General features: G+C 43.4%; 1 protein-coding gene across 1 annotated transcript in view; it reads left to right on the top strand.

The window, feature by feature from the left end:
• Window positions 1-1,594: 1,594 nt before the first annotated feature.
• Window positions 1,595-14,275, top strand: part of CAPN14 (calpain 14) — a 41,835-nt gene continuing 29,154 nt past the window's right edge. Inside the window, exon 1 of the mRNA XM_078057437.1 lies at window positions 1,595-1,723. The gene's annotated coding sequence lies outside the window, so the exon portion shown is untranslated. The remainder of the gene's footprint in view (window positions 1,724-14,275) is intronic.

Here is a 14,275-nt window from a genome sequence, read left to right as displayed (position 1 = left end):
ATCTAGATTCTTCTTTCTTTGCTCCCTTGGCTTGGGAGTTGTGACCTCTATCAACCCTTTTCTCTTTTTTGTCAGATAAAAAATATTCTACTAAAACAGAACATCTAGTATACAGCACCTTCTCAAATTTAACATACATATATTTGTGTGTATGTAGAATCCTACATACCTAATTACATATATGTTATATACTCCGAGTCTTCTTTTTTATTTTATTTTATTTTATTAAAGATTTTATTTATTTATTTGACAGAGAGAGACACAGTGAGAGAGGGGACACAAGCAGAGGGAGTGGGAGAGAGAGAAGCAGGCCTCCCGCCGAGCAGGGAGCCCGATGCGGGGCTCGATCCCAGGACCCTGGGATCATGACCTGAGCCGAAGGCAGATGCCCAACCGACTGAGCCACCCAGGCACCCTGAGTCTTCTTTTTTAGAAGTCTGGGTAGCTGGTGGTGCATTAGTAGAAATGAGACCGCAGGAGGCGCTTGGGGAGATATCTAGTGATAGTCACCAGAATACCGAAGCACTTCTCAGTATCTTCTCAAAGGGTTGTCCTTTACAGGATGGGACAGAATTCACATGTTAAAGAGACATGAGATCTAATTTATGGAAAACTCAATGTGAGTCAACACTTAGATGTAGTTGCCAAAAATAACTATAAACTTGTAGCTCCCTGAAGACAAACATAGGAAATGATGATGATCGGTGTTGGCCAAGAGCCTGATACATAGCAGGCATGATGCTGGGTGTTCTCACACAGATTACTCATGTCATTTTCATGAGGACAGTTGAAAGTGTCAAGAGAGAAACTGAAGCTAAGTCCCTAAAATGAAGCAGAGCAGGGGATATGCTATAGTTTTTATGAAGTGTAGGGTCTTGAATTGAAACAGTATACCCCAGATCTGGCCTGATGTGTCATGTTTAACAGTGACAGAGCCAGTCCCTACATTGTATTGTAAAGAATTTAAGGAACTAAAAATTTTAAAGTTATACTTGAAGGGCTATCACATGGGAGGGCAAACACTACGGATATAGGGTGAGCCCAAAACAATCAATCTACTACTGTGATATCACCTGCTTGCAGATTTCAATTACTAACTACCTGCATGCCAATAATCGTGAACATTCCTATCTCCAGCCCAGGCATTCCCTGGGTGTCCCGTAGGCAGCACACACTCAGTCCTGGGGGTTAAGGGGTCCTCAAAGACCTCTCTGTGAACACTGAATCCAATCATAAGGAATAATCATAATCATTATTTTAACAAAATGTTTTGAGTGCTGATTATGTACTAGCCCCTGAACTAGATATGTTGTATTTGTTGAACACAATATTAGTTGAATTCTTCCACTAATCTTCCCAGTATGTATGATTACTATGTTGTAGATGATTAGAGTGAGACTCTCAGAGGTTAGTTCTCAAGCTATCCACCTGAAACCAGTATCCAAAGGGTTTATGGGACTAATAAGCACAGCCGCAACTTTTTACCCAGGCCTTTCTCATTTGCCTTTAAAGTTGCCTGACTCTCCTTGGGGAGGCGGATTTGGGGCGTTGTCCTTCTGTCTCCAAGTTTGGCTGCCTCTCGAATAATCTCTTTCCTTTCTGCGTGATCCAGGTCCCAGTGATTGTTTCTACTGTGTATCCGGCAGATGAACTTGGGTTCGGTTACACACCCCGTTAAGTGGTGGAGTCTGGTTCAAGCTTCCAGGTTCGTCTGACTCTCAAGGTAAGCTCTTTCTAGGACGCAAATGCCACGTTTCCAGAGCAGGCAGATCAAGGTGGAAGGCACCATGCATTGGGGAGGCCCAGACATGAGGGCCCTCCAGGTGACTGATGTTTTCATGGCTGCTGCCTCATTCCAGAAGCCTATCAGAATTATGCTTTTCAGTTAAAGAGATGTTCGGGTTTTTTTTTTGTTTTTTGTTTTTTGTTTTTTTTTTATGTTTTGAAAGGCACACACAAACCCCTCCATGGAACTGTGGGAGGACAACATGTTTCAACACAAATCCCTGCCATGTTTCCATTGAAGACTTTTGCCCACACAACTCTATAAAAGCCTGGTGTTTCCTGGATGTAGAGGAATCCCTTATTTTCAGAAAATGCAAGGTTGAGGATGGCTAGGAGACATACTTGTTAAGGTTAGGAATTCCTTCGATTGCAGAGCAGGCAGCCTGCATGCTAGAGACACCACTTTAGATGGTTCTGGAGGACAAAACTCTCAGGAATGGGAGCTGCCATATTGGCAACTCTGCGGGCATCATCACCTAACTGGGATGCTGTTGACTTCAGGATGCTCTTCCCCTCTTTTCTTGGATCTCCTGGGCATTGGGCACCTGTCTTACTCATTTCTGTACCCCTGGGATTAGTCATGGTTTATTTACCATTGGGACTTCTTTCCTAACAGAAACTTTGCCACCACCTCTTGGAAGGAAATATGGAAATTGTGCTGTTTTCCCCAGCAGTCAATTTTCCCTGTTATGATCATCATAATGGCAAACAAACTTTCTGCCAAGAAAGATAGGCTAGGTCACAAGTCAAAAGGAAAATAAACCAACCAAAACAAATATATAAGTAGAGGTAAAATTGTAAGACACTCGGGGGAAGAGGATGTCAGGAACAGAGTAAGGGTCAGAAAGAAGAATGGTTAGAAATACATTCCATAGTTGTGTATTGATTTGGACAAGTTTAATAATGCCAAGAACACAATTAAGAATAGAGGCAGAAAACAAGGTGTACACAATGAGACATTGAAAGAAAAAGTCTAGACAACATTTTTATCTGTTAGGGAACCAGACTAAGAGCAAAAAAAGAAATGAAAACAAATCATGCTGTAGACCTTTTTAAATTTCTGTCTTGGGGGTGCATGGATGGCTCAGTCAGTTAAGCGTCTGCCTTCAGCTCAGGTCATGATCTCAGGGTCCTGGAATCAAGCGCTGCATCGGGCTCCCTGCTCAGCGGGGAGTCTGCTTCTCCCTCTCCCTCTGCATGCCTCTCCCCCTGCTTGTGCTCTCTCTCTCTCTCTCTGTGTCAAATAAATAAATAAATAAATAAAATTTTCTGTCTTTGGATAGTCTTTCTTTGAAGGAATAGTTAATAGTTTCATAATTGTGTGATTTCTGGGTATGCTAGGAAGGCCCATCATGAGAAAAGGATCCCTCCCAATGGCTTATTGTTCATAGATGAAGGTCTATGCTTCAAGGTCTATATTTTGTGTTTATTTTTATTTATTTGTTTATTTATTTTAAAGATTTTATTTATTTATTTGACAGAGAGAGGTACAGTGAGAGAGGGAACACAAGCAGGGGGAGTGGGAGAAGGAGAAGCAGGCTTCCCGCTCAGCAGGGAACCTGATGAGGGGCTTCATCCCAGGACCCTGGGATCATGACCTGAGCTGAAGGCAGAGGCTTAACGACTGAGCCACCCAGGCCCTCTTGTGTTTATTTTTTAAAAATTTATTTATTTATTTGAGAGAGAGCATGCGAGCATTGGAGGGGGAGGGGAAGAGGAACAGGGAGAGAAAAAGTCTTAAGCCGACTCTGCTCTGAGTGCAGAGCCCAAACACAGGGCTCGATCTCGCCACCCTGAGATTACCTCCTGAGCCGAAACCAAGAGTCAGATGCTTAACCGACTGCGCCACCCAGGCGCCCCAATCAAGGTCTATATTTTATAACTGAAACATTGGCACTTGACAATTCAACTACTATGAGCCATGAGCATCTTTTCATGAATTAGGTTATCAGATTCTTTCCAATGGTCGTGGGAGAAAACATGTTTAAAAAAAAAAAAGGAAAAAAAGAAAAAAGAAAGAGGCAGGAGTGCTGGATGAATGGATGTTTCACGAATTTGCGACAGAAATGCCAACATGTACTACCCACCTGAGTGAAAAGTTAGGTCATATATGGGTCCCAAGTATTGCCCCAGTATGACTTCAAGTGCTATACAAACCTGCTCCCCTGGACCCATGCTAAATTAGAGAAGGGGGGTAGAGAAGACATGACCAGAATGGAGGCTGATGGAGGAGGGCTCTTGCTTCTGCTTCCAGTTAGCTGCTTTCCACCCAAGATTTACTGACCAATTCTGCCCCAAGACTGGGGAAATAACTAGGTCCCAACTCAGATTTTGTGGGGTCTTGAAGTCAACAATGTCACTTGTTTGCCTTTCTAGGATCAAGCAATTTCCTTGCATCCTAATACCACGAAGGTGCTTGCTGCCCAGGACCTGCTTTCCAATTAGACAGATATCAGACGTGTTTCTGCCCCCCTTTCTAGGAATCCAGTTGTGCTCTGTGGCCAGGTCACCATTGCTGTTTTGGACCATCTCTGATGCTGCCTGCCTGCCTGGTGTGTAACCTAGTGTATTTCTACATTTCTTCACCCTCTCCAATCCCAGACCATCATGCCCTGCTTCCCTGATCTGCATGGCTCCCAGTGCACCCCCAAGCCCTTCCCAGGTACAGCAAATCTTGTCAATTCAAGTTCGCTTGGGTTATGAGTTAGAAATAAGTGTCCTTGAAATTCTGGTGAGCTCTCTGATAATTTAGGAAAACACTCTCTTATTGAAAACAAACAAACTTGTTTGTTTTTATTTCCAAACTTTGTAGTGAATTTCTTAAAAGATATTTTCCTATGACATTCTGAAAATATTTTGAGGATAAAGAAATTAATAATTTAGGTCTTAGAATTTACGCTGGAATCTTGGGATGAGTTAGCCCACAAGGTCTCTTTTTATAATCTTGGTTTTTGGATAAATTTCTAATGCTTAAAAGTTATATATGGAATCACCAATTTTTCCTTTCATTCTTCTGAACTTGATGTGGTCCTTTCTCCCACTCACAAATCAAATCCCTTCTCTTTACCTTATTTGATCCTAATTTTGAAAACCTGTAACCAACTGAAAAAAATCAAGCAAGAAAAACATCAGAGAATAGTACAACCTGTCAATTGATTTCATGAAGCTTTGGTGCGGGGCCATAACTACCAAGACCTTGAATTCTTATCTAGAGGGCTGCCAGTAGTAACCTTGGCCAGAGCCCATGACCAGGCAGCAGGTTTCTGATTGCACTGGGACTAGAGCCTGTCCATTTGCTTAAAGAATCAGATGCCTCATGATTTTCTTGTTTTACTCTTGTATCTGCACAGAGGGAATCAATGCAAGAAATAGTTAGAGCTTGTCCGTAAGTATTTTAGTAGTTTTCCCCATTTATAGTTGTGTTGGACACATTATAGTTTTAACTTGTTTTAACTTGTTTTTTAGTGTGAGTTGAATTAAGCAACAGAAGTGACCCATGTGAGCATGCATGAACACTTGTGAGCAGTTATATTTACTGTACTTAGTGCCTTAACTTCATCCTCAACCAGACTTCTGCACGTATTATATAACTACCTGAAATTCCAGCAATCAGGAATTTGTCTGGATAAGGAACTCCCTATTTTTTTAAAAAATGCAAATCCTTATAGCAAGGTTAAGGGGATATGAGCTCTTCACACATTTATGAGGACTAGTTCCATCAGATTGTTTTCTGGTGCCCTGAAGGAACGAGAATTTTGCTTGGAGGAAAAGGAAGGAACCACTTTGGAGAGAGCACTTAGTTAGGTTTGTGTAGGGCACTTGGAAAGTCTGTGGAGTGGGGTAAGAGGATGCCAGAGACAAACTTGTTTTCCTTTGAATGTTTGCTCAAGGCAGGTCCCAAGCAGAGTCATAGAATGTTATAACAAAAAGCTGAGAGATGATGGAGTACCACTTCCTCGTTTTATGTAACTTAAGTCCCAGAGAGAGGAGGTGACCTGCCCAGCTTCACAGAGTCAGTGGTAGAACTTGGACCTGAATCCACTCTCATGTCAGTGCTCCTTCTCTAATATTCTGCCACCTAGCACAGGTAAGGAGGCATTCCTTTCCCCCTTGGATTTTCTGCTAGGACCGAGAACTTGGCAAGCACTCATGTCCTGCTGCTCCGGAGCTTACGGAGGCCACCAGAGCCCTTACCACTCCTCAAGCCTTGTTTCTACTGGAAAATGAACTCCTGGTCATAAATCACAAATTTGCTAACCTGCTTTTGGTCCACAGCCCACTCCTGGGTCAAGGAGAGCCCAGGCCGTGCAAAGATAGGACTCATCCCCAGATGAGGAGGGGACATCTGACTTCTGAATAACTGTAAGTCACAGGGCTCATGTGAGAGGCCAATGAGCCTCCTTGGACTTGTTTCCTTTACCCCAAACAATAATTCACAGGAGGATCAAAGGAGGAAATGGCCACTGGGCCTTGCCCTCTTCCACACAGTTTATGACAAGCCCAATGACGACCTGACAAAAACAGCTCTGACATAGAGTGAGTCCCAGCCCTGCTCTAGGTGTGGAGCGGGGATCTAGGGTTGAGAAGCAGCCCCAGCCAGAAGTTCCTGAAACAATGGCCAATATGAGAGGGAAGATCAGTGCCAGGGTGAGGGGATAAAAATGAAAAAGTTCTGTCTGAGACACAACTTGGAGATCAGTTGTAACAGCAGTCCTCTCTATACGCATAGATCCCTGTGGTGTTTAGAAAACATTTTCACATTTGTGACTTGATGTATTATTAATAGAGATGAATTATGCTGATTTCTCAGAAGAGAATATTGAAGTTTTCTTAACCAAACAGGATCTTCTCCCCTGTCTTTTGATTCCTAAATCCGCTACTCCTGCTATCCACCCAACACCCTCAGACCAAATAGGGTAAGGAGGGCTGGCCGTTTAAACACGAGGTGGGGCAAGGATTCAAAGAGCTTTGAACTCAGGAGGAAAGCTTTGGATTTGACTTACTGGTGACAGAAAGACATGGTTTCTTGATTGATATGATGAAAAGCTAGTGGAATATGATGCATCTGGGACTGAGTTCCATCTCTGCTGCTTACTAGCTGTGGGTACTTTGGTGGGGTTACTGCTCTGGGCCTCAGCTTCATTTTTGTGAAATGCGGATAATAGTACCACCTCACTGAGTTGCGAAGAGTCAGTGAGATTCTGCATGCAGAGTACTGAGCGTTGTACCTGGCTTGTCACAAGGGCCCAATAAATGTTGGAATGTTGGCTGTTGTCTTAGTCTGCTCAGAATGCCTTAAGAAAGGCATTCAGTTCATCACAGCTATTACTACCGGTATTATTTTCCTTATCAGTGCTAATAAAATGAGTGAGGTGATAGATAGTTGCACAAAAAGATCAAGATGTGAGAGGTCAGAGTCAGAGCAAAGGCCACTGCAGAGAAGCCCGTAGGAAGGAAGAGGAGGATGAAGTTCTAGAAGTACGGGACTCGTTCATTCCACTGACGGTATTAGGCAATTAAGGCATTGCTCCATGTCCTGGGGACCCAAGGATTGCAAGCATGGAGTCAGGCAAGTGAGGGCTGACTTAGTCGCTGTGCTGAGCTCTGCACAAGCCGTACCGGGAGCCTAGCACAAAGGTCCTGGGAGAGCCAAGAACACCTACCAAAGAGCCACCATGTGAGTGCCAGGAAAGGCTTTAGGGGAAGAAGAGCCAGTGTGGAATGCAAGGAAACAATCAATAGAGGTCGTTTCTAGCCCTGAGTGGCCAAAGACAAGAAGACAAATGAACCAAAATGGGGGATTTCAGGAAGTAGGGTTGGGAAAGAAAAGGGAGATCTCTCAACGGCACAGGGGAATCGCTGGGTTCCTTCTCAGCAGAGAACATCCCTGAGGGCTTCATCAAACTCCAGAGACCACAAAAGAACATAAACATTGCATTAGTTCCTGTAATGAAATAATGTTCTAAGTCATATCTCCAAATACCTTCCCTTATCTGGAAGTAAGAAGATGACTAACTCTTGTCAAGGCATTACTGAAACAAATTCTGTCTGCCTGGTTTTCTAAGAAAATAATTGTATTTGTGCAATACCATCACAAAGCCCTGGGTGCTCCCCTCCCTTCCAGAGAACATACAGTGGGGAGGAGCCAAGGCTCTGGGAGCCAGGAACCCAGACTCCCAGCCAAGCACATGTGCTGAGAAAGGCTCATATATAAGGTTGGTCTCAGGCAGCAGGTTTCTGATTGCACTGGGACTAGAGCCTGTCCATTTGCTTAAAGAAACAAGATCTTCAGTGCAGGTAAATTTCTTTAGCTCCAAGGGTGGGATCAGTTTAGCCCAGAGCCCCCAGGGGCCTCTGGGGTGTCTGGGTTCAGACGATGAGAAAGAGGTAGTTGCTTCTCCTGGTTTGAACTTTGCAGGTCAGAGTGTATATGGGAAAGAGCCCTGGAGTCTGGAGACCTGAATTTTGTTCTCAACTTTGTTGTCCCTAATCTGCGTGACCTTAAAGAACAGACTTCAGCCCTTTGGCCTCAGTTTCATCATTAAAATCAAGGGTCTTTGGGCGCAGGGGATCTCTGAGCTTCCTCCAGCTTTGACTGTTATCAGTGGTTATTTTGTGGAGTAACTGATGTCGCTAGGTGCTGTCATTTCCCAGGGCTCAGACCATTCCAGCGGTTTTCTGAGCCTCCTTGATTTTGGAAGGGGTCTGGAGGTTGCTGGTTCTTGTCTGGAGCCTTTTGTGGGGTCCTGATGTTCTGGGAGGCAGGCTGTTCTCTGGGCGCTGATAGACAGTGAGGCTGGTTTGACTTCTGTGAAATCAGATGTGAAGAAGACGCCAGTGATGATGCTCACATTCTGTAAGAGGGAAATAGTTCCTGAAGAAAACCAAAATATGCCTCTTTGATATAAAAATAATTTTGAACTGAAGGCACTTGAGAAGTGGTAAACACAGAAAAAAGTTCCCTCTTTTCTGCCTAAAGGCAGGAAATAAATTCTCCTTTTATTGGAGACATACTCTTAATAGGCTCAGAGAAGGCATAGAGGAATCTGCAAACAAACCTAGTAAAAATAACCCTTATCTTCCTTGTTCTTGTCCTAGTTAAGGAAATTCTTTTCTTAGTTAAGGAAGATAAAGACTGCTTAGTTCTAGTTGGGCCTAGCCCAAATTCCTTTGTCATGTCAATTATTCACAGATTTATTATTTCTTTGTCTAAAAGGTATGAGAGCATCCTGCTCTGGCCACTTTGGGTCTTCATCCTCTTATAAAGGCTCCCGTGTTTATGTAAAAATTCAGTAAAATTTGTGTGCTTTTCTCTTGTTAATCTGTCTTGGTCAGTTTAATTTTCTGACCCAGCCAGGACCCTAAAAGGATTGAGGAGAAATTTTCCTCCCCTCCATCTCTCATATAGTAGTTATCAGTATGACACTAGGGCTCATTTAGACTAGAAATCTGGAAATCACCATGGTTGGAGCTATTTGCTGGCCTCTGGACATGAGAAGTCACTAACTGGGGCTCTGGATGATTCTGGAAGAAGGCAGGCAGCTCTCAGCTCAGCTCATAATCCTTTTTGTGATTTGGGTGGGAGGTAGCCTGGATATGGGTTAAACATTGTTGTTCCAGAAATGCCAGGTATCGTCTACAGGAGCTCAGGGCTGGAATAGTGATCCTAACCTTGAACTGGTGAAGTAGACCTAGGTTTTTAGATCTGGGGACTCTCCCTGACCAGACAGGGCAAAAAGGTGTCTTTGACTTTTAGAATGAGGATTCTTAGACTGGTGGGTGCCGACCATTACACGGAGTGAGCACCTTGCAGCGAAGAGAAGAAGGCCCTCTCTAGAGTGGGAGCCTGGCCACTGGTCCGTGATTTCCTTGTGGGCAGAAACTAATTCATCCTGTACTCCTATCATCAAGGGTGATGCCTGGCCCATGGGGAGGCACTCAATAAAGCCTTGTTTATGTAGTTGAATCTACCACTTTCCAAACTCCCTATAAATCTCTCTCCTGACCATCAAAACAATCAATAGAAAGGAGTAGAATAGACTCATATATTAGTGGTTTAATTGGCTTTGTGATAAATGTGTCCACTCCAAGGGTAACCAATAAACCGATTTCTAACACATAGATTGGTTTTGCCTTTTTTTTTGAAAGTTACATATGTTGTCAGAGGGTCTCTGTGCCTGGATATTTTTCACTCAGTACTGGTGTTTGTGAATTCCATCCGTATTGTAGCAAGTAGTTCTTGTTTGTTCAGTCTCAGTGCTGTGTAGTATTCTGTTGTGTGAATATAGTCCAATACTATTTATCCATGTTCATGGGCATGTGGGTCGTTCTCAGTCCAGGCCTAGTTTGAATAACGCTGTTATGAATACTGTTGTATATGTCTTTTGGAGCATAAATTTAAGCATTTTTGTTGAGTAATGCCCAGGGATTGTTGTATCGTAGGATGTATATATGTTTAGCTTTAGTATTCACGGCCAAGTCGTTTTCCTAAAAGATGTTTTTGATTAAGTTACTTTCCCCAAAGTTTTGCCTTAATTTCTAACTGCACAGCTTGGCATTCTAGAGTAGTGTAAATCATAACCTAAGATACAAAGCCAACATTCCTCAAGTCCAGGACTGAGCCTTGCGGCGGGCAGGGGATGCTCTTACCCAGCAACCTCCTACCCAGTGTGCACGCTTGAACAATGGGCAAGCAAGCACTAAGTCGTAACAGATTCAGGGTTGTTCTTTCTGGGCAGCTCCTATTACAGTGGTCTCTGCCTGTCACACAAGATCAGAGACCCTTAGAATACCTTTTCTAAGGTGAAAACATCAGTACATCAGTGAGGCGACTCAGCTGTGAGGAGAAGATCAGATGTGCTGGGGTGCAGAGAGGACTCTGGGGAGGAAGGGAAATCTGAGCTGAACTTTGAAGGATGGATGCATTTGAAACAAAGAGAGCAAGAAACACCTTTTAGTTGTGTGCCCATAAAAAGAAAAGTTGGATAGAGAAGAGGAGTGTGCTGTAGGTTATTTACACAGAAAGGGGCCAAAACACCAAGAGCCTGACTATTTGGTTTGAGGCCGTGGGCTGTGTGGATCCGAGGGGAGTGGTGTGAAATGGCCGCTCCGAAGATAAATGCAGGGTCAGTCGGAAGAAAACGTAGGCAATGTAGCACTAAGTCTGTGACTCTTTAAGATGCAAATACTCCTAAAAAAAAAATAAGAGTAACTAACTTAAATCTGTTTTAAAACTCATTCCTATTCAAATGTGTTTTTGAAATGTTCAGAAGAGAGAAAAATTGAAAGGATTTGTCCATTAAAAGTGTGGAAGGTGGTGGAGAAATAAGAGCAGGGACTGACCTGAGGCTAGTGGATGAGAGCTATAAGACCAGACGCGGGCTTGAGGGAACAGAATGACCCCAGTGGGATTCTGGATGAGGGGCTCAGCCCCACGAGGTTGAGCAGGCTGAGAGCCCATTGGACCTCCTCAGAAGTCTCACCTGCACACAGGGGTGCTGAATGGGGTGACCACCAAATTCCTTCTAGCCTGATACTTGGTTCATATATAGTGAGTGACATCTTCCACACAGGCTAAGTGAATATTCCTAAGCCCAAGGAAAGTTATCTCTATGGGGGTGTCTGCACTTCTACAAAGCCACAGATTCGTGGCTGTTCAGTGTCCCATGGAGTCAGATGAAAGATGGGGCAGTTGCGAGTGGGTAGAGAGTGCCACAAAATTTTAACATCTCCAAATAAACATACAGTGAGCCCATAGGAACCCCTAGCATCACCAGCTAAGGCAGGGCGCTTCCTGCCCCTCCTCTCCCCAATCTACTCCCAAGGTATATGTTCCCTTTGGAGACTCTTTCCTCCTTGAAGGTTGACCTTGATTTTACTTTGTTGCCCAGGGTGCTTTGCCCTGGAAACTGCATAATTCCCCAGGAAGTAACCCCAAAGACAGCAAGGATTGGAACGGAAGGCTGTTAATGAGGCTCCTGAAAGCAAACCTCAACTCAAAACAGTGCTCAGGGATGTGAACAGAAAAACAGAAGAGCAGCCGAATGATTGACAGCTCACAAAAATATTTCATATCCTGTATCTCATTTCAGCTTCATATCAGGAGGGGTGGAGAGGGCAGGCTTTATCATTCTTTACATTTTGCAGATGAAGAACCATCTATTTGTTCATTTAGTCAGCCTGTCAGCAAGCATTTATTAAGCATCTGTTTATTCATGATGTATTGCCTGGCTCTGTGAATCCAGAAAAAAATATATGCCATTCTTATCTTCTATAGCTTATGGCTGGGCCGCATTCTTCATTGTCTCCTCCAAGACAAATGTCTGCCCTAATAAATAAAGGAGTGCTTGGGGTCTTCTGTTACAAACTATATCTAAATTAGACAAACCTAAATAGTAAAAACTTTCATGATCCTTTCAAACCATTAATTTTGTTGTCGGGAAGAAAAATTTCACTTTACCCTTCCAGCTTCTTTTGGCTGGTCTAAGAATTAAATTGACATGAAGCAGATTAACGGGGGAAAATCAAATTTAATTATGTAAGCAAGAGAGCTCCATAAGAAAATGAGGCCCACAGGCAGTCGGGCAGGCAATTGAGGCCTATATGCCGTCCAGAACTAATGAAAAGGATGCAGGGGTCCAGGTCTTGAAAGGAAAGGAAAACAATCCACCCGAAGATGAAAAAGAGTAAGAGTAAACAAATGTTTGCTGGGTCCATAGCAACAATGGGAGATAGAGAGGAATTTTAACCAACAGACTTTTCTAGGTCCCACCCTGTCTATCACACCTAGTTCATATTGTACTGTAGTTATCTATGGTAATAGTTCCTTTTCTGAAATAAGTCCTCTATCTAAACTTTCTTAGGTAGTTAGGAGGGAGGCAAAAAAGAAAAACTTCTTGAGTCTTCTGTTTCTTAAAAATAAACAGCCTAAAATAATCCACGTGCCAAAGAGACACACTTTGGGGTGGCAAATTTTGCTCCCCTACATTGCAAAATAACTTCCTCTTTTACAAACAGGTCATGATCTATACATAGAGATGTGGCTTTTCCTATTCATAATCAGTAACCACAGAACCACCTGAAAACTTCTCAGGAATGTCTGATGTCATCACATGTAAAAAATGAATTAGAGACAAGACTTTAGCAGAGAGAAATGGCAGGCCACATCTTCAAGTCTTTTTGAGACAGAAATGTAACTGTAAATGTTGAGTCTATAAAAAATTAATGAATCAATTAGAGATAAAATTCTGTCGCATTAACATAAATTCTTAATGATGGACCCAGTTAATCACATCTTATTCTCTGAATTCCTGTTTGGGGCCCCCCACTGTGTCTAGCATTGTGCCATAACACGTTATGTCAGTTAGACCGTGGTTTAAGCCAGTTTGTCTGTAAAGGGCCAGCCAATAAATATTTCCGGCTTGTTGGCCATATGATGTCTGTTGCCACAACCCGACTCTGCTGTTGTAACGTATGTTGTAGATACAGCCATAGACAATACATAAGCAGGTAGTGTAGCTGGGTTTCAGTGAACTCTATTTACAAAAACCAGCAATGGGCCACATTTGGCCCATGGGCCATGGTTTGCTAACTCCTGATTTAGACTCAAGTTTTTTCAAACTCCTTTATATCATTAGCTCTTTTGAGGCCTGAGAGTGTATACAATATGTGTCATCTCCATTTTACAGGTAAGGAAACCAGCTCAGAGAGGGTAAGGGATCTGCCCATGGTCACACAGTAGGAGGGGACAAACCCAGCCACCTCCTGGGCTTTCTAATTCCAAATCGAGTGCTCCACGACCACTGCACACCATCTACGACACCAAAGAAGTACTGTCCCTGCCCAAGATAAATCAGGCAGGGCCGACAGTTAGTCTTGTTCTTTTGTTCCAGCTGTCGAGAGCCTGGAATTGATCATGTTTCCAATCCAATGCTCTTTATCATGCAGACAGACCATTGTGCAAGAAGCCTAGTTTTGTCTTCTAATTTTACCTGTGACAGCTTGGTGGGTTATGGCAGGATGCCAGAGTTCTCTGGAAATCAATCATTCCCTAGGAGGATTCTACAGGTCCGTAGCACCTGTGGATGAGAATGTGGTTCTTATTTCTTTTGTTTCCTTTCTGGAGCCCGAGCTCTACCCTTATGTGTGTATGTTTAGCATGGGTACAGTGTCTGGCGCATAGTAGGTGCTCAGGACACATGTGAATTAGCCGAATATCAGGGCAGGGACTCCAGGCATGGAACACTCAGGTGTCCCACCTGGTAATGTCCCTCAGTGTTCACCAGCCAGTTAGCACCAAAAGGCTTCATGTGGCTTCGGAGCACCAGGGACACCCCTCACCATCCTAGAGCTCCACCTTGCACCTAACGTCTATAGAGAAGGCGAGTAGAGCCAAGTAGAAAAGTGAAATGGAGGCTCTGACTACTTATTTGCTGAGGACAAATGAATCCTGACATGAAGAACGTGACAGAGGAGTCTAACAACCTCTGGG

Source organism: Halichoerus grypus, chromosome 10 (assembly GCF_964656455.1).
Source record: "Halichoerus grypus chromosome 10, mHalGry1.hap1.1, whole genome shotgun sequence".
Lineage (NCBI taxonomy): Eukaryota > Metazoa > Chordata > Mammalia > Carnivora > Phocidae > Halichoerus > Halichoerus grypus.
Note: the sequence above shows the minus strand (reverse complement) of the source record. Positions and strands in the feature narration are given on the sequence as shown.